The 19,101-nt window shown below is 32.1% G+C and overlaps 1 protein-coding gene across 1 annotated transcript in view; it reads right to left on the bottom strand.

Annotated features, from left to right (window-relative positions):
- Nucleotides 1-17,282, bottom strand: part of Cad88C (cadherin 88C) — an 83,698-nt gene extending 66,416 nt beyond the window's left edge. The window contains exon 1 of the mRNA XM_089635693.1: nucleotides 17,267-17,282. The gene's annotated coding sequence lies outside the window, so the exon portion shown is untranslated. The remainder of the gene's footprint in view (nucleotides 1-17,266) is intronic.
- Between the last annotated feature and the right edge of the window lie 1,819 nt (nucleotides 17,283-19,101).

Here is a 19,101-nt window from a genome sequence, read left to right as displayed (position 1 = left end):
CAGAACACTTCCAAACCTTCCCCTTTCCCATCTCCTCCTTCTCACGTCCTTCAGCGTCATAACCATAACATACATCAAATTTGGGAGGCCATAGTCCCATTGGTTCCAGGCAGCGGGACTCTTGTGCGATAAGAGCTCCGTTGGAACTTCTCTTTCGCTCACGTGCGTTATTTATGTTGAAGAGGTTATAACGGATCTAGCAGCGGCATGGTCATATTGAAAACGTGAATTAATTATTGGATATATAAAAAAGCATGATGTTGCAGTTCAACTTCTGCCAAACTGCAATTAAATTGATTTAGACAGAAAATGACAATGACATCACTATGCAATCCGGAAACCTGAACTAATTATAAAAGTTAACATATAAAAAATGCACGATGTTGCAGGTCAGTTTCTTACAATTTGGAAATAAATTGGCTTAGTTAGGTAATTAATTGGTTGTATTTTGATTTTGTCCTGGGTATCTTGTGAAACATTGCCGATTTTGCGAATTAAATGAAATACAACAATTTTTTGTATTTCTTTGGCATTCACTATGTAACAATTTCTAGACATTTTTTGGTTTTAATGAGTTTTTATTATTCACAATGTACATATGTTACGTATAAATTTTTTTTTTGCAGAAATCTGCACTTAAAAATTTAGTTTTAAAATAGCTAGTTAATGACACGGACGTGTCGTAACCGGTCGCTAATTTTATAAAAAAAATTATACGTAACATATGTACATTGTGAATAATAAAAACTCATTAAAACCAAGAAATACAACAAGTTAAATGCTAAATTGCACACTTTAATATAAGACCGCCATAAGCAATTTTCAATAAGTACCTACTTCCCACTTTACTTTATTTTTTTTCATTTTACCGGTGATTCATTTTTTCTGTTGCATGCGCATGCAAGCCATTTCTATAGGAGGACTTTTAATAAACATTAGCAAATGGTAAGAAAAGTAATAAAACCAGATAGCATGTAACGTATTAGGGTGTACCTAAATGAGGTCATTTTATTAGAGCCGTTTTCATTAAATCCTTCAATAAGTAATATTACACTATTTGCTCACCTGTGAATTGGGTACGTATGTTCAAAAGAACTTGCATCTGCAAATAATCATCTGAAAAGCTGTGCCTATCCTAAGAAAAATTAAACATTAAAAAAATATATATATATACATTTTTTTAAAATTCTTTATTTCAATAAATTAATGAATATTTTTACGTCACTATCTTTCTTCTTAATAAAATAATCAAATGGCCATTATCAAATACTCAATCCAATCTATGAATAAATATAATATACTATACAATCATAATATAATATACAATCTATGAATTATATCCGAACTTGAAAGTATACACGCCACTGAACAGTTGTAACCAGATAGGGGAAGTAAGTAGCAAGTCTGGTTCCTTGGTTACGGATATTCAAACACACAAGGAAAATCCATACAGGTAGGTACTATAGGTAGCAAAATATATAGAAGACATTCACAACACAAAATTATAACACATCTTTATTCACTCGTATTTGCAATTGCAATGGAACCGCATGCACACGTAAATAAATACAGCAGTCAAGTCTTAAAACAAACCTTTAACAGGAACACAAAGAGAGTTGTAAACGAACTATTAAGGTAAAAAAAATGAAAACGCGCACCTCAAAAGATGACTTTTTACAAACCCTCTCGAAAATACTGTCTTTAATATTTTACTGTGTACTTTTTTACTTTCTATAAATTCGGGTCCCCACCTTTACTTACCTTCCCACGGTAGGTACAGGTCGTGACGTGTATTCTACAACAAAAATGAAACGTGATACACGATAATGTAATAACTAGAATATTAAATTTTTCGCGTTGCTTTTACTTACTTTTTACCGCCATTCTATATTTGCGCACCTATATAAATCGCGCCCGGGTTTTGTACCACGGTTCCCCGCCCTCTGAATCCGTTGTCTAAAAACCTTACACTTTCATTTTCGAACTTGCAAATAATATATACATTCTTCCATGTTTGTGATCTGTGGCATCTTACCCATTTGTTGCAAATATTGTGACCAAAGCCAACGCCAATTATCTTTCAATCCAATTGCTTCTCCACGCTGATAGCAACTTTCGCATGACCAAATAAGACACGCTTTTATTCAAATAGACAACAGAATTTTCGCGATGAAATTTAATGATATTTCTATTTATTTCAGTTGAAATTACGGAAATGGCCGGCTAACCATAAAAACCGCGCGTGGGAAATCTCTTATTGTAACTAGATATTTATGAAATTTCTATATTTCCTGTTGAAAACTTTTTTTAATTTCTTTATTAATCTTTAGAAGGTTTAAAACACACAAATATTTTTTTATATGACGTGTTACAACAATTTTTATTTACGAAAAAACGAAAACGAACAAACGTTTAACGAATAAAAAAAAGCACATGTATCAGGCCCAGCACAATGAGAACTCGCAAAGAAAAAGTAGTATAATCATTTTTAAAGAAAAGAATTTACTTACATTCATAGAGTTTAAAATATATTATATGTACACAAAATAAAGATAGAAAAGAATATGAAAGAGAAAAGAAAAAGATATAATTTAGTAGGTAGGTACATCAATTATATATAAATAATTGATTAATGGTACATATATCGAATGTTTGCCTGTTGAACGGGAGAATTAATCAGTTTTATTGGATCTATAATTTTATAGAGTTACAATTAGAGGCACTATCTCGTCGAAAATATTCGGTGGAAGAGTTGGAGGTAATAAAGCGAAACCCATTTTTTCGCTTCATGTCTCATCAAAATAAAATACATCAATGGCTCTAGGTTGATATTCTTTATAATGATGTTACCAACAAAACACAATATTCTTGCATTTTTATATTGAACAAATTACTTTCTAATGAGTAAACGCTTCTGTAATACGTAGTGCTATTAGACGAGGAACATAAAAATAATATGTTACATGAAAAAGATAATAACGTAAAACATAGATATTATACATGCAGAACGTTGTACATTCTGATGTAATGGTAATGTTGAGTGCTTTTAATTTTTTGTTTATTTCTGAAATAATGCTTCACGTCGTGCCATGGTAAATGATGATTAGTCGGGGTAAATACATTCATCTTTACAATCTCTTTAGAACATAATTCCATTGAAGCCAGAGTCAAGTTAGCCTCTCAGAAGTTGGACGTACCGTACAGAGCCCGCAGATTCTTTAATAGGATGACCAGATAACTAATCAAAATAACAATTCAACACACCTATAAAAAGTGTTATAAAGTTAATTATTTATTAATTCGCGCCATTTTTCGGGGCTTTTGCATATGAATATTAAGAAATAAACATTATTTATTGTACATAACTGAATTGCCTCAAAAGATAAATTGAAGATGTCCACTGACTTGGTATAATTGTTTCCCTCCATTAGTATCCTGGGCAAAGATGAATACATATGGTAGTTAGTCCGAGAATTTCTGCACTGAAATAAATCCTGACTTCTAGTATTACGTTGTGGAATCCGGAAGCTTGTCAATTCTAGCACTACAGGACTATCAACTAAATAATTTAGAGTTTTATATAGAAATACCAAGTTAGTGAAAATTCTTCTGTCTGACAATTTGAGCTTATTCATATAATTTAACAGAGTGTTGTAGTTCAACACAATTTCTGGAAAACCAATTTTAAAATGTATAAAACGTAAGAATTTGAGGAAAATTTATGAAAAGTGATGAAACAGAAACTAGGTTAGAGGACGTTATATAAACTTGTAAAGATGTGTTGAATTGTTATTTTGAAGAGTTATCATGTAACCCTTTAATAGTACACAACTGCTGACGCTGTACAAATGTTGAATTTGGCAGCCACCTCTTATCTGAACCCTTGACTCTTGCAGAAACGGGAGGTCCGTTTGATAGATTCCCCAAACGTATTACAATCTTTAAGAGGAAGCTACAAGCCAAAAATGTGTATATTCTTGGTATACCTTATATCTTAGGTAATAGGCATTAAAATCGCCTGACAAAAGAAGTCTAGAAACGTTCGATTTCAAGCAAAAAACTGGTTTTTACTTATTTTGTAAATAATTTTATAAGAAAGCAAAAAAGTTAGTCAAGTGAAACTTTCACAGATAATCTTAGCTATAAAACTGTATTTTTTAAATGTTGTTCTCCTAATGCGTTCATACATTTCTATTGAAAAAATATTTTTTGTAGTAGTTGGCATTTATATTTTTCAATGAGTATTTTATTTTTTATTTGTATTCTAGTCAAGCGAAGCGATAGGAAAACCTTCAATTTAACTAAAGCATATTTTTTGGTTTTCATAATGTACACCAATTCGTTAAAAAGATTAATCAAAATAGTGATTTGGAATTAAGCTTCGCCTTAAAGTACAGGCGTCAGGTAAGAATGCTTGCCTTGTTCTACCGGCATTACAATGGAAGTTGCTCCGAGGAACTATCAACATTGATCCCTTCGACACCGGTGCATAGTGGGGAAACACGCCTAACGCGCGCCCTACATTTGTACACGGTTGAAATTTGACACATGAAAACTGGTCGTTTTTACGACTCGTTCTTGAGTTCAACAGCTGTGGAACGATTTGCCGACTTCTTGTGTTTCCTACCTCCTCCAACATAGGAGTCTTCAAGACCATGTTCACTTATTCTCCTCAAAAGACCCTCCATATAGTAACTAAGTAACTAAGACTGGTTAGAATAAATCAGCATTGCTTCCGCGACTCTCGGGCATTTTATGTAATATATTGCCGCGATTGGTAGATAAATAATATTATATCTACAATCGATAAATCTAGATAAAAACCAATATTATATGCAAATCAATATTATAATAAGGTTTTTTAATGTTATATGAATACCTACCGCACAAGAGTCCCAACAGTCTGAAACCATTGAAACTATGGTAGCCCCAATAGGGTATTTACACTAATTTTTTCTCGAAAAAAATTACGATAATCAGAATATTTTTATATTGACAAATAAATTTTCTATGACAAGTTTACAATACAATACATGATTATAATAATATAAAAAGTACTATTTTCGATTTTCCACCAAAACGACACGTTCGTTTTTATTCGTGAATTCGGCGGTGTTGACGTCACGCCAGTTGAGGATGGTGACACCCGTCTTACAAGTCATTGGAATTTTCTGTGTGATAATGACATCGTAGCCAGTTGGAACCGTTTCGGAATAAGCGGTTTTAGATCGTTTTTAAAATCAATAGTTATAATGTATTAAAATTATATATTTCTAGTACTATAATCATAATCAGAAAAATAAACTTTAAATCTACCACATACTTTTAACGGTATTCATAGTTTATGAAAATACCCCATTGGGGTAAGATGTGAGGCTGAAAATACTGGTGAAATATCTGAATGTTCAGATTCTGTCACCCAACATGGTTAAAGCCACTTCAAGCAAACTTTTCGATTCTGAACGGTGATCTTTCACCAGGGCTATACTGAGAGCATCCACTCTGAAACGTGCCGCAAATACACGATACATTATTTTAAACTTTGTTAAATAATTTAATTAATTAAATACGCACGCCGGGATTTGAATCCGCGACCTCTGGACTCGTAGCCAAGGGTTGTAACCACTCATCCACAGAGGTCGTTAAGCTTATCTGTGAATAATTTTTAAAATCATTATATTTTTTTAATTTTATTTCAATATTTGAATAATTTTTATAGTGTGTAGAATTAATAACAAATCATGAAGAAAAAATATATTTTTTAAAAGATAGTGTTTTTCTTAGTCCTCCTCACGAATTAATAAGAACTATTTATTTTAATGAATACATCAGCAAGTTGAACTACAGCTACATCTGGTTGCAGCTACACTGCAGTTTGAAGAAATGCAAATATAATGCATATTTGAAAACTCCCCCGCTGTTGAGTTAACCGGAACGACAACATTCACCAGGTTTTATCTTATTCAATCAAAATCGCTTCGTAACATTCTGGGAAAGTTGAAATAAACGTAATAATGCAAATTTATAATATTGAGAAAATATCTGGAGGTCTAGCACGGACAATCGATAAAGCCCAATGATATAACGATACTGGCGAAATCCGCCTTCTTTGGTCAGTTAGCGATATTTGCGAGCACGTTCAGGTGTCGGAATAGCTGATAATGCGCATTAAAATAATAACATTAATATACATTGGCAGTCAAAAAGGGAGTTAATTAGTTTATATGGTATTTAGTTATGAACTTTTGTTGCTCCAAGTTGGAACGGAATCAGTTGATCGGGTTTCGATCGTGTTTACGATTTCTTTCAACTCTTAGGGCTTAGTTAGTTCACCTCCATTCATTATTATTTTGCATAACGAACGACATTATTCATAACGTGGTGCATATTGACAGCTTATCCGACACCTTGGAGGTCTCGCTAAGGCAGTGGCTTTTGTCTACCGACTATCGGAATCATATTTTGACCGTGTTCGCGAACATCGCTAACTGACCATAGATAACGGATTTAGTCAATATCTTATTGACACAGAGCTTTATGAATACGTAGTTGTAATGTTATCGATTGCACTGTGCTAATCCCCCGGTGTTTCGTTTGGTACCCAGCAACAAGCTTCGGTACCTAGATTTTTACACAAAAATTTACAGACAAAATTATACACCGTGTTCCACGCTCATGCCGTGAAACTTTTGGTGGTTATCTCTAATCTCTAACTAAATAGTATAAAATAAAGTCGCTATCCGCGTCTGTCTGTTTGTTAGCTTAGTTCTTCTAAACTACGCAGCGGATTTTATTTGATTTTCTCTAATATTTAGAGATTTAATTTCGGAAGGCATGTAAAATACACGTATATTATATTTAAAGAAAGTAGAGAAAAGTAAGTGTATCGCCGGGTACACGTCAGCTAGTTGATAATCTAAGACAAAAATCCCTTAAAGTTTTTTTAAACAAAGTAACCTAATTAGAAAAATAATGTTCGGTGTAATCGCCGCTTTGGATAACAAAATGGTCACCCTCTCATTTCAAATCTTACGGCGATGCCATACGTCGTGTAATATTTTGAATCGAGCCGCCATCAATAACACTCCTTACGTAGGTGGCGATAAAGCTTAAATTCCCGCTTAACACCACCCAGCTGTTTTGATTTAGGCAAGAAAAAAACATGGCTAAAAAGTGCCTTTTATTTTATTTTGTGGATGTTCAGGCATAAATATTTTAATGTTTTCCGATCATTTTATAAATAACTTAATTTGCCACATTATACAATAAAACCATAACCGAAAATGGGTTCGTAAGTAGGAAATTTTTAACTTTAAAGCAGTTTTCAGAGGCCTATACATTATTTTTTTCTGGGCTTTTAAAAGACTTATCTAAAAAAACTCGATTATTTCAAAGGCCAAGATGTATTCTACTCGCAGTATTTAATTAAAGCATCTGAAACATTTCTAGGCGACCAAATTTTAAAACCAAAAACACATGATTTTAAATTACTATGTGTGGCATCGCCTTAAGTATTACACAAAGGCTTAGTATTCTAGGAAGAATTATACAAAAGGGAGTTATAAGAGAGATAAAATTTAGATAAAAATAAAGTGTAGACGAACGCTTTGTAAACCGCACAAAATAAGAAATTTTTCACAATTTTTTTTTTACAAAATTCCTTGTTTTTAATGAATAGTCATCACCACAAAGAAAGATCCGGTAATGAATTTTAGTACCTAGGTAAAAAGTCGTATGGATCGTAAGTAATTAGTAAGTACAATTATTGTTGAAAGCAGTTAAACGAGGGGAATGCGGATGTTGTAAATATTAAGACGTGGTGACCACAGAGATGTCAGCGCCAATGCGACTAGAATAGAATGAGATATGATTAGAAGAAGAAACAATCAACCACCATTTTGTAAAAAATGTTAACAGTGTTGACGACCTCCATGACTTAGAATCAAGCATCATGGTTCCAAATCCAATACATATATTTTTTTACATAAAACCATATACCTAACTGTGGTATACCCAGATACTTTCAATATTGACCAGGAAATAGATCACCATTCAGATTCAAGGCGTTGTTCTCTAAGCTTAGTGACCAGATCGGGAAAACCAGATACTCCTTCCCTCGGCATCACAACAATCCCTTATTTAAGATTACCAAATGAGACTTAAGATTAAATATGGAAGCCATTATAGCTGTAGGCAGACTGATGGAACCTAAGCGCAAGCCAAATACTAAGTTTGGTGATCGCGCTTTCGGAACATCTGGGCCGAAGGTTTGGAATAAACTCCCTCCGGAACTAAGATCCATAACAAGTCCAACAGAATTCAGGTCTAAACTAAAAACTTACCTTTTTAAGCTGTCATACCCTTAAATTAAATATACCATTCCTGAGAGAAAGTCCAATTATATTCAATTTTCCAATTATGTCCTAAATCCTGTATCTAAATTTCGCTAATAAACAATTAGTTAATGTTAATTAAGTGTTAATCTCAAGTGACTTACCAGGTAAGTATGGTACTGTATATTATCACCATATATAGTTAGTAGATCATTGTAGAAGTGTATTATATATTTGTATAGGGCCCTTGAGGTGATTTTGCACAAAAAGGCGCTATATAAATCATCCAAATATTATTATTATGACGATGTTTTATCTATATATTATAATGTAGATATTTAAAGTATAGTGTAGGTAATTTAACTTCAATTTAAAGTTATTATCTAGCACAAAAAGCGTGGAATATTTGGGCTTCATTTTTAGGAACACAGAATAATACGTGCATTTTTAAAATCAAATAACTCGTGAGAAGTTCACTTTCATTATATATCATTATTGAATGCCTATGGAACAAATTGGACGCCACCAAACAATATGTTTATTCTCTCCATTATTGTGTCGAAACTGAACAAAACTGCTCATCACGCCAAATCTGCGCGACGTACCCACCAAAGTACTGGAATTAAACGTTTTATGTGATTCAGCATCACAGCAATTTCGATTCGATCGATCTATGTGAAAATATTCGAGTAGGTAGGTAAATCTATTGTTATTTTTGTTTGAACCCGTCAATTATTCGATGGATCTTTCGCAATAGACTTTCGAATAGAAAGTATATCTGTGGGAATTGTTTGTTAAGTTCAATTTTTATTTTTTGAAAATACGCCAAACTAGAAAATATCCTCAATTTTTGAAAAAATAATCTGTGCAAATGAAAACGTTCTAAAGTAAAACTGTATCGCAAGCTTTCTAAGGCTTCAAAAGTTTTAAGAAAGATTATTGTTTAATCTCATATCGTGTTTCTTGATAAGTGTGTAGTATGTATCTCTAAAGTTATTAAGGGTATCGAGTTACCTATGAGTGTGAATAGCTAGTCTTCTTTTTCCTGGGTCTTCTTTTGGGGTCAGCCTTGAACACATAAAATCTATATTTTTTGCTGATTTTTTACTTTTCTCACCCATGTGAAGATGACAGTTCTTTCAGGTCTTCGTGTGTGGTGTACCTTTGATTATTTTCCAACTAATTACGCCATCCGATGGTATAACACGATTTTCCGAACTTCGTCTATTAGTCGTGCCACGTTCCCAGTATAGTCCAACCTAAGGTTGGAGAATAATATGGTAACGTCAGTAATCCACTATATTATCTCGCATGAAAATATATCTAGCATGGGCATGACGCATGACTTTTCTATGGCTCTTGTATGGTGGTTTGTATAGAAAAAAACTAAAACAACAAAATGTATAGAAATCAGAAAAAGTACAGGGATCAGAGAGAAAAATCAATCAGTCCAAAAGTCTTTTTCACATGTATGCATGTATATATCCCCTTCTGAAAATTTGGTCAAGTTTTGTAAATTTTAGGGTTATTGTGTTCTAAGGTTCTTCAACCGTATTTATTTAGATATTTGGGGAATAAAAAGTCCATAGTTTGCAGTTAGTCTTGTTTTATGAGCATGTTCCACTATTTTGTTATATTCAGATTGAAATGTGTGCTGACTCACAATTTTCAGCCACAATATAGCGCGAACAGATAATAAATTAATATAATTTATTGTATAACAATGATTTTTGCACATCACGCCTTTGTTTATATTTAGCTTGATTTAAAATTAATTTGACTATGGTATATTGTTTATTTCTAAATGGCTTTAGCCGTGTTTGTTAACCAGATCTGAATAGCCAGGTACTCTCCCATCTTCCTCTTCTCCTACTCCTTCCCCACCTAACAACTTTCACCCTCAACATACCCCAATTAGGGATGACATAGTCTCATTGGCTCCAGACGGTTGTTAGCTGCTTGAACTCTTGTGTGATATTTATATAAATATGTGTATATATTTATTCCATATCTTATTAGGGATTCCGCCAATAATAGATATATTATTCTAAATGTATTTCTTGGAACAAAAAAAAGGTTCTTGGTCGTGTGCTACGTTTTTGTAGATGAATATCCCATAAAAGATAAAAATATTGTGTAACAAGTTCAATTTCTGATATGAGCATGGCTGTATTACAGAATTATAGATGCAATTAAAACTGCGAGAAATAATTTTATGATTTATGGTGATGTTGGCATGAGCTATGTGAATAAGCTTGATTTTTCAGCATTATTTATTAATCTTACATCATTAAACCACTTTTTAAGAGTAACAAATCTATTTGCAATAAAATATTAGTAATCGACAAATTTTCATTGTGTCCTAAACATAATATTTACATGAGAGAAAATCAATTTTATTGCAGTAACATATTATATAATATACAATGCAGGGCCTAGTATCGGTCCTTGTGGTACGTCTGCAAAAATGTTTATTTGATGTGGTCTGAAATATTTGGACTAATTTTTCGACTTTTAAATAATCTACAAATAACTGTGCAGGTTTCCTTGTCCACTGTCCTATTGGTATGTTGAATTAGCCATTTAAAAAACGAAAACTCCCATAACATTTGATCACCCATACGGAAGATTTCTTCAAATAGTGCAGTTTCGGTCCAGTGACCTTCTTCATCAGAACTGTTTTAATCGTATGCAATTCTGTTGGTAATTGAGTTCAAGCGCCTGACGGTTTAATTGTTTTAGAATTCGGCACAAACACACCGGAGGGTATTTCCTGGGAGTTTTGCATTGTGCTAGGTGTAGGTGCGTGTGTATACATACTTCATTATTTCACCATACAACTATTGAAACGCACACTACTTACTAATCCTGTTTTCCTATTCATGGCTAAAAAATACTCAACACATGGAAAAAGCTATTACAATGTTCCCACGAATATCGCAAACTAGAAAATCCAATAAAAGTTTGGAACAAACGAAGGTCACGAAAGGCAGCTGTTTGATAATTTAAACAATTTTAAAAATTATAAAAAGGTTATTTTTTTGCTAAACATAAATTTATGATGATATTATGTCTCAATGACTTTCATAAATTAAAATAATTAAACGGTTAGTCATATGATTACAACAAAAATCGAAATTTAATAATTATTGTACATGTTTAAAAAAATATATATTGAAGAAAAGCATTAATTAAACCGCCCTTGAGGTGATTTTCACAAAAAAGGCTCTATACAAAATTTAAAATTATTATTATTATTACCAAACAGTTAAAAAATTGTATGTTACTATTAAGTTACCAAAAGTTTACTGTTTTTTAATGTTTTATTTTATGTACATGTGTTTCTATGCTCAAACGATCTGATTAGACGAATGTAGTGATATTTATTTATTTATATTATGTAAGTCTTTCGGCTTTTACATATTTATTTATGATACTTATAGTACAAGATATGAGCTATAACATGCAATTAGAATTGTGTAAATTATGTAAAAATAGATCTTTTACATCTAAGACGAAGTAGGTATTACCTAATTCAATCTCATCCCGACTTACGCTATAATTATATACTGCTAAATAAGAATCAATAATATACCTGCACGCTCCACCCGCTTTTCTGTCCTGTTCAAAGTAGATCAATGAAAAGCAAATTATAAACAAAATAATCGCTTGCACAGACTATGTATCAATTACGATTTACAAAAACGTCTTACCAAAGTGGACATTTTCAACTGTGAACTTAACAAATATAAAAACGAGTATTTCTCCGATATTTCATGAGTACGTAACTTTTCTGTTATTTATATTTTAAATTCTGTTGTGAATTGAACTTGTTTTGTGTACAACGTATCTTCTTATGGTTACCAATAAATGACAACCGTGAACATAGGTATGCACATTGAAAAAAAAAGTTTTTCTGTTTTATTCTCGTAGTTTTGTAATTATGTAATTCTGTATTGAACTTATTTATTATGTGATTTCTTGTGTTGATATGACACCCTCAATACACCAGAATAAGCTTCACAAACCAAACGTTTTTCTTACTTTTCATCATCAATATTTTGTTTTTATATAATTTTTAGATAAAATATAAAGAAGTCTCCCGTTTTTATGTGAAGGTCGCGCTTTTGAAGATATGAGGGCTGGAAGTTTCGCAAGCTAGAAATTTCTAGAACCGTCCAGAACGTTTGAGAGTATTCGAGAGCACTCCACAACATTCCAGAACATCCCAGAACATTTAAGAATATGGTGGAATGTTTGGGAACATCTTGGAAATCCAAGATCATAATGAACTAAAAAAAACGGGATTACAAGACGTTTCCTGAAAACTTTTAGTAAATTCGTAATCGTGACAATACATAGGTATCTCTAAATAGTATAAAATAAAGTCGCTATAATCAGCGTCTGTCTGTTTGTGCGCTTAGTTCTTCTGGAAGGTTTATGTATATAATACATGTACATTATATTTATTGAAAGTAGATTAAAATCGAGCATCGCCGGGTACACGTCAGGTAGTATACTATATTTTCTTACAATCACCAACCGAGGCCCATGCCCCTAGGAATTACATATTATATGGCTCGTTTTCTTTTAATGTCTCTGTTATGTGAAGCCTATACAGTATACATAGAGATGGCAAAATTTCGTTTTAACTAAAAACGCGAAAAAATATTTATGTTTCGAAAATAGGGCATTTATAAGTTTTCTTTGCGTTTCAAGGCATTTGAAAGTGTTTCCAGTGATTTCTATTTCGCGAATTAACGCGAAAAACGTGATTTTGGCAGTATTTCAGCTAAATTATTCTATTTAGCGAAATAGGCGCGAATTTCCCGAAAATACCGGGTATTAAAATAATATGTGAGAATTTCAAAAAAATAGATATTTACATTACGATTTTTTTATAATTTTGTTGCTAGTTTATGTGTAAATATTTAATATTTTTGTACTGTAGGCTAAAATTGCTTTTTGACATTACACAAATTGTGCGAAATAAATGACGCCTATTGATGTTAATCGCAATCTGCATTTGTTGTGTTTGTGTTCGACCCGTACTTAGAGTTTCCTTCCTTATTAATTTAATATTAAAATTAATTATTTATAATCTTTCACATGGAAATACTTGCAAATGAAGGTTAAACATATATTTTACCAAAAATACTTAAAATATGCGCTAAAAACATTCAGGAAATACATTATTTTCTATTTTGCTACAAAACGCTAAATTATGCCTCAAAATGCTATAAAACGCTAAATTTCAAATCTGAAAATTAATGCTAAATTTTGCCATCTCTAAGTATACAGTGTGTTAAAGGACGTAGGTACTTGAAATAAACGTAAAAAATATAAATTAAATTTTGGTCTCCCGTGACTGTAATATTGTTTTTAAACAATCAAAAAATAATTCTTCCACATCGTCACTGGTAACGAGCCGAGTAACCACCCAATCTCTTACATAGCTGTTCAATACCTACTTATTTTGAAAAAAACTTTTTATTTCAAATAATGTCAGTAATCAATGGTTAAAGATAGTCAAGTACGTCCATTAACACATTCATATGTCTGTGATTAACACCCTGTACATACTACTTACACTTTCTTTCAACAACACAGACGTACACGAAAGTTCAATAAAACTCATAAAAATTATGGCTCAGACTTTATTTGACTAAAGCACCACGAAGCAAGTCACAATTGTGTTTGAATATAAAAACTGAACTCTCTCCAGTGACCAGTCTGTGCCCAGCGAACCATGAACCTCCAAGGGCATAGTCCTCAGTCCTACCATCAGTGAAGACACTGAATGAACAACACTAACCGACAATCTACTGCGCACGGGAGGGACCTGTTTAGAGTTGTTTTAGAACAATGAAGAAAACCAACCGCTTTCAAATGTGTTCCTCATAATTCATGAGGTAATAATTATTACATCATTGTTGTCCGTTATCTAAAAAAATACGAGAAAATCTGTCCATGGATTTAATTTCAAGTGCGTGACTTTTCGAGATTAATTTTAACAGATAACAGATGGGATAGACAGACACACTTGGAATTAGTTTTATTGTGAACCTTTTGAGGACGTACCTAGTGTACAACTTAAAATAAACCTTACTCTTGATCTATATAAAGCTCAATCTGCACATATTCTGCTAATGCGCTGTGTTCATTATTCTATTGAGCACTGTGATGTTATTTAACGGGTTTCCAGGTTTCCGGAACCCCACTGTTTAAAATCCGGAAACTTGTCAATAATAAACTTCCACTTGCCAGCAATGTTTTTGAATTATTGATGAGTAATATAATAATTGTCGATGGGGAATAAGGACATTACAATTTGTGCTAAACAACACAAAGTATGTTTTTTTTCTCTCAATAGGTAACATTAACATTATTATTTGTAACGTTATATCAACTCAAAACTTAAATGTTTATAAATACACTTGTAATTTGATTCTATTTAAGTCTGACGATGCACATTTTAGACTTCAAAATGTTAATATCACAAAAGTGGCGATATACATAAAGAAGTATGTGGTATACGTTGATATTTATCTAAAAATATCGATGTACATTTTCGTTTTTAATTAATAAGTATACAATCATACAATTTTCCAAACGACATGTTTTAAAAAAATAGAATCTTCCAATAAATGCTACCTTACAAAACTATTTTGAATACCAACATCAACCGACATCTAATCGGCTTTCTTAAAACTTTTAATTGATTCAAAACTATAGCCAGTTTCACCTTAAAGGTACTAAATAAAATGATAGAAATCACATAACTCTTCTTCTTCTTCTTCCTAGCACTATCCCAACTCATTGCCTAGGTAGGCTGTTGGGGTCGGCTCTTCTCGTTCTCAGGTTATAGCTTCTTCGGTTCTGAGTGTCGGATTTGTAGGATTTTTTGTAGGATTTTGGAGCATTGGGTCATCCAGGAGTTCTTTGGTCTACCTCTGGATGACTGTCTTTGAAGCTCTATAAACATTGCCTGCTTCACTGTGTGGTCTGGTGGTCTCCGTCTTATGTGCCCATACCATCTTAACTGTCGTTCCTCTAGCTTACTGTTTATGTCAGTGACACCCAGGCTACCACGAATGCGTGAGCTTTTAATTTTATCTTTTAATGATACTCCTGCCGTCCATCTAAGCATTCGCATTTCTGCTGATTCGATACATAAAAATGTGATAAATAGCGCGTCAGAAACGATATAAATATTAAATAACAAAATCTATAGGTGTGGGTATTGATACACAGGTAAATATATAATGCAATGGGAAAGGTGTATTATTATGAGAATGTATTGCCTATGAATACACAAAACTACGGTTATTCGGACGTACCTAGAATTAGTTATTATTTTATAGTACCTAAGTAATTATTTCAGTGGCATATTTTATCATTATTTGATAGCATTTTCCCACGTCTCATCTCGGTTAATCTCATATTTCGTTAATCTCGACAGAAGCGAGGTTCCAAGAAATGCAGGAAATAAATGTTACACACATTGTCTTTAATTAATTATTGCGAATCCATGATGAATGAAGTATCGGAAAGAAAATGCAGCACCAATAGTAGAATTGTTCGTACTTTAAAAAACCATATCTATAATAGCGTCCGTTCAGAATGGGATTTTTTAGGCGCGTTGCAATTATTGCCTTTCCTGTTTTTGTATGGAAATTGGACGTAAGTGTTCTCACAGGAGTCGTATCCGTCTCTGTATCTGGATCTTGAAACCTCTGGAAGGCCAATATTAGCTACATCCGCGTATGTGCTACCTGCTACTTAATGTCATCTGAATAATTCTTCAAAATTTCTTGTTTTTTAAGTTGGAAATACCTAAATAGTGGTAGAATTTTATCTACTGTTACTCGTGTATAAACGATCATGTACATTGTATTTATAAACGTCAAACTGACAGCATGACTGTAGGAAAAGCTGCACATGATTGCGTGAGAATGGCGGAGCGCTAGTTCCACGTCAAAAAGCTCGTCAGCGAATCTTTTTATTCCAGTTCTGAGCAAGGCAAAAGCCGCAAAAGGCCACATATGGCCCACAATGTCTACGAGGGCGTTCATGCTTTTGTTTTTTAAATTTGGCTTGGCAAAATTTTAAAATACCATCAATATCCATTTCTGTTCAATAGATTATATTATAAAAACGGCACTTTTTCTATATTTTTAAATATATTTAAGAATGTATTACCTATGTAGTTCCTTAAAAATGGTGAATCTCCACTCTGATTGGTGATTACTGTTTACTTGGGCACAGTATGCGATTTTTTTTTTTTTTTTTTTGTAATTTTTGTTACTAAAACAAAATCCCCGGAAATATAAAAAAATAAATGTAAACAGAAAATCGCATAAAGGCAAAGACTGTGCGCTCGTATTATAATATATTTTTTTTATATTTCTACGACTTAAGATCTTAAAATTAATTGAGTAAGTAATATAATTAATTGTTTTTATGCGATAATTTTTTAGTCAATAACAAAATTTATTTGTAATAAAAATTGTTATTCAATTAAATTTTCCGCTTTCCCTGCAAATAACACAATAAAGGCGTAATTTAATATAATATGAATGATTAAAACATTTTAGTAATACATATATATGCACGTTTTAAAATATATAATATATGTTTCAAGCTGTTAATTAATTAATACTTCCCTAATTGAGAATAACTCGTGTTTAGGGAGGGAGTGTTGTCTTGAGTTTTTTACATTCAATAATTTTGGGAATACTACCATACGTATAATCTTTCAAATTATGAATATATGTATATAGAATAACAAATTAATGGAAAGGATAAATATTGCAAATTTAAAAAAATATATGTTTTACAGAAAAATTTATAAAAATCAAATCCCTGTGTGCATATATGCATATATTATATACCAATATAAAAAGAAACACTTCACTACAAAACGTTCTTACCTTATTTCGATGTATTGATTTCTTTATATTAAATAAATTCCGTAAATGCAAAATTAATATTAATTCGATTAACAGACGCTAAAACTAACGCAAAATAAAAATTAAAAATTCACAAATAAAGTCAACACAGTAGGTATAAATAGACTTCACCGAAAAGTTTTCCACGCCAATAATCGTATTAATCGAATAATATTGATTTAATTCAATAATGTATGTAGTTTAGTAGCGACATGCGCACACGCAGTTTCCGGCGTACGCGCAACTGGCTCCGCGGTTCACGGCGATCGGTCTACAACTGGGTAACTACTAACCATTGGGGAACTGAGGAACGGAGGAACTGGGGACTGAGGTGGGCTCGAGTATCGTTTACCCGTGTTACGGATATCACCTGCATATTATTGCTTACAATGGCTTATACAGCATGACGAAAGTTCGGCCAATATAAGACATAATTTATTTTTATATTTAAAAAAAAAATAAAGAATATTACTGAAGACGGTTTGAAAGAGAGGTATATAAATACGAATGATAGAGGGAGAGCGCTAACATTAAAAAAACGATTAAGTATAATAAATAGGCCTAAGCAACTCTCGTGAAAATACTGAACAATTCATCAAATTTCAACGTTCATTTTCTGGTTCTGTATAATATATATATATATAAAGACAAAATATATTTAAAAGAAGTCTGCGAGTTTTTTTTTCATACTAAATAACAGAACCAGATATGTTTTTATAATTTTATTTTTTGTTTTTATTCTGTCAAGAGAATTTCATATAACTTTTACAACTCGGCATCTGAGAATAAATTATTTTTAGAGGATTAAAAGTTAAGGTGTTCAAGGGTAGTATGTTGTGCTGCATATACACTTGATTCGTTAACAGGACTATTATAATATGTCTCTGTAGATATTCCAAATGTTGGGTCGGATTAAGACTTACTAAATTTTTAGTTTTTCATGAGCTATTTGTTTTTATTTGTAATCAGCAGATCTTCGGTCGACTTTGCCCTAGCAAACCTAGAAAATCGATCTTTCCGTGGGGTTTATTTTAATTATTTATGATAAACGTATTACTATAGTCGTAAATGTTTCTAGAGGGAACCCTCGTGAAGTTACTCATTCGTTGTCTAGAAAAATTAAGTCTGGTGCTTACCGTTAATTTTATAGTCAAAACGTTTTATAAAATTTTAAAACCGTTTAACATAAAATACTTTAATGGTAAGGTCCTGTTGTTGTTAATATTAAATATGAAATATTTGAGATTTTAGTAAAATGTTCTAATTTAGTCTATGGTTAATCAGAATTAATTAAAATGTGAGCACCGAGCGAACCACTTTATTAGAGTCTAATCTATTATTGAGTATGGTATCATATCATGGGGAGGCGGCACTTCATCTGCACTAGACCCAATCATAAAGGCTCAGAAAACAATTTTCAAAAATAATTCTTAGGCTACCTATAATTACAGACTTAAATTTATCATTTATCATTTATTATTATTATTTATTATTTTGTATCTTTTTCACAATGTCATTTAATGTAATGAAATATTTTATGTATCAAAAAATATGTAAACATTAATTCATGTATCAAATACGTCTGTCTCGACACAGGTTTATCCTAGTGAGACAGACTTCGAAAAAATAAACCTGTAAAAAAACTTTATATTGATAATAAAAAAAAAATTTAAAAAAAGACTCGAACCTATTTTTTAATATTATGAATGTGTTTGATGTTCGGCAGCTATATGCAATAACTATCCTGACTCATAATTAACCTATTTTTTGTTTCATCCCTTTTCACGACTTTAAATCAATTTTTAAAGGTTTGTTGA

This window comes from Hesperophylax consimilis, chromosome 9 (genome assembly GCF_061612785.1).
Source record: "Hesperophylax consimilis isolate HC1 chromosome 9, BYU_Hcon_1.0, whole genome shotgun sequence".
Taxonomy (NCBI): domain Eukaryota; kingdom Metazoa; phylum Arthropoda; class Insecta; order Trichoptera; family Limnephilidae; genus Hesperophylax; species Hesperophylax consimilis.
This window is presented reverse-complemented; position numbering and strand designations above follow the sequence as displayed.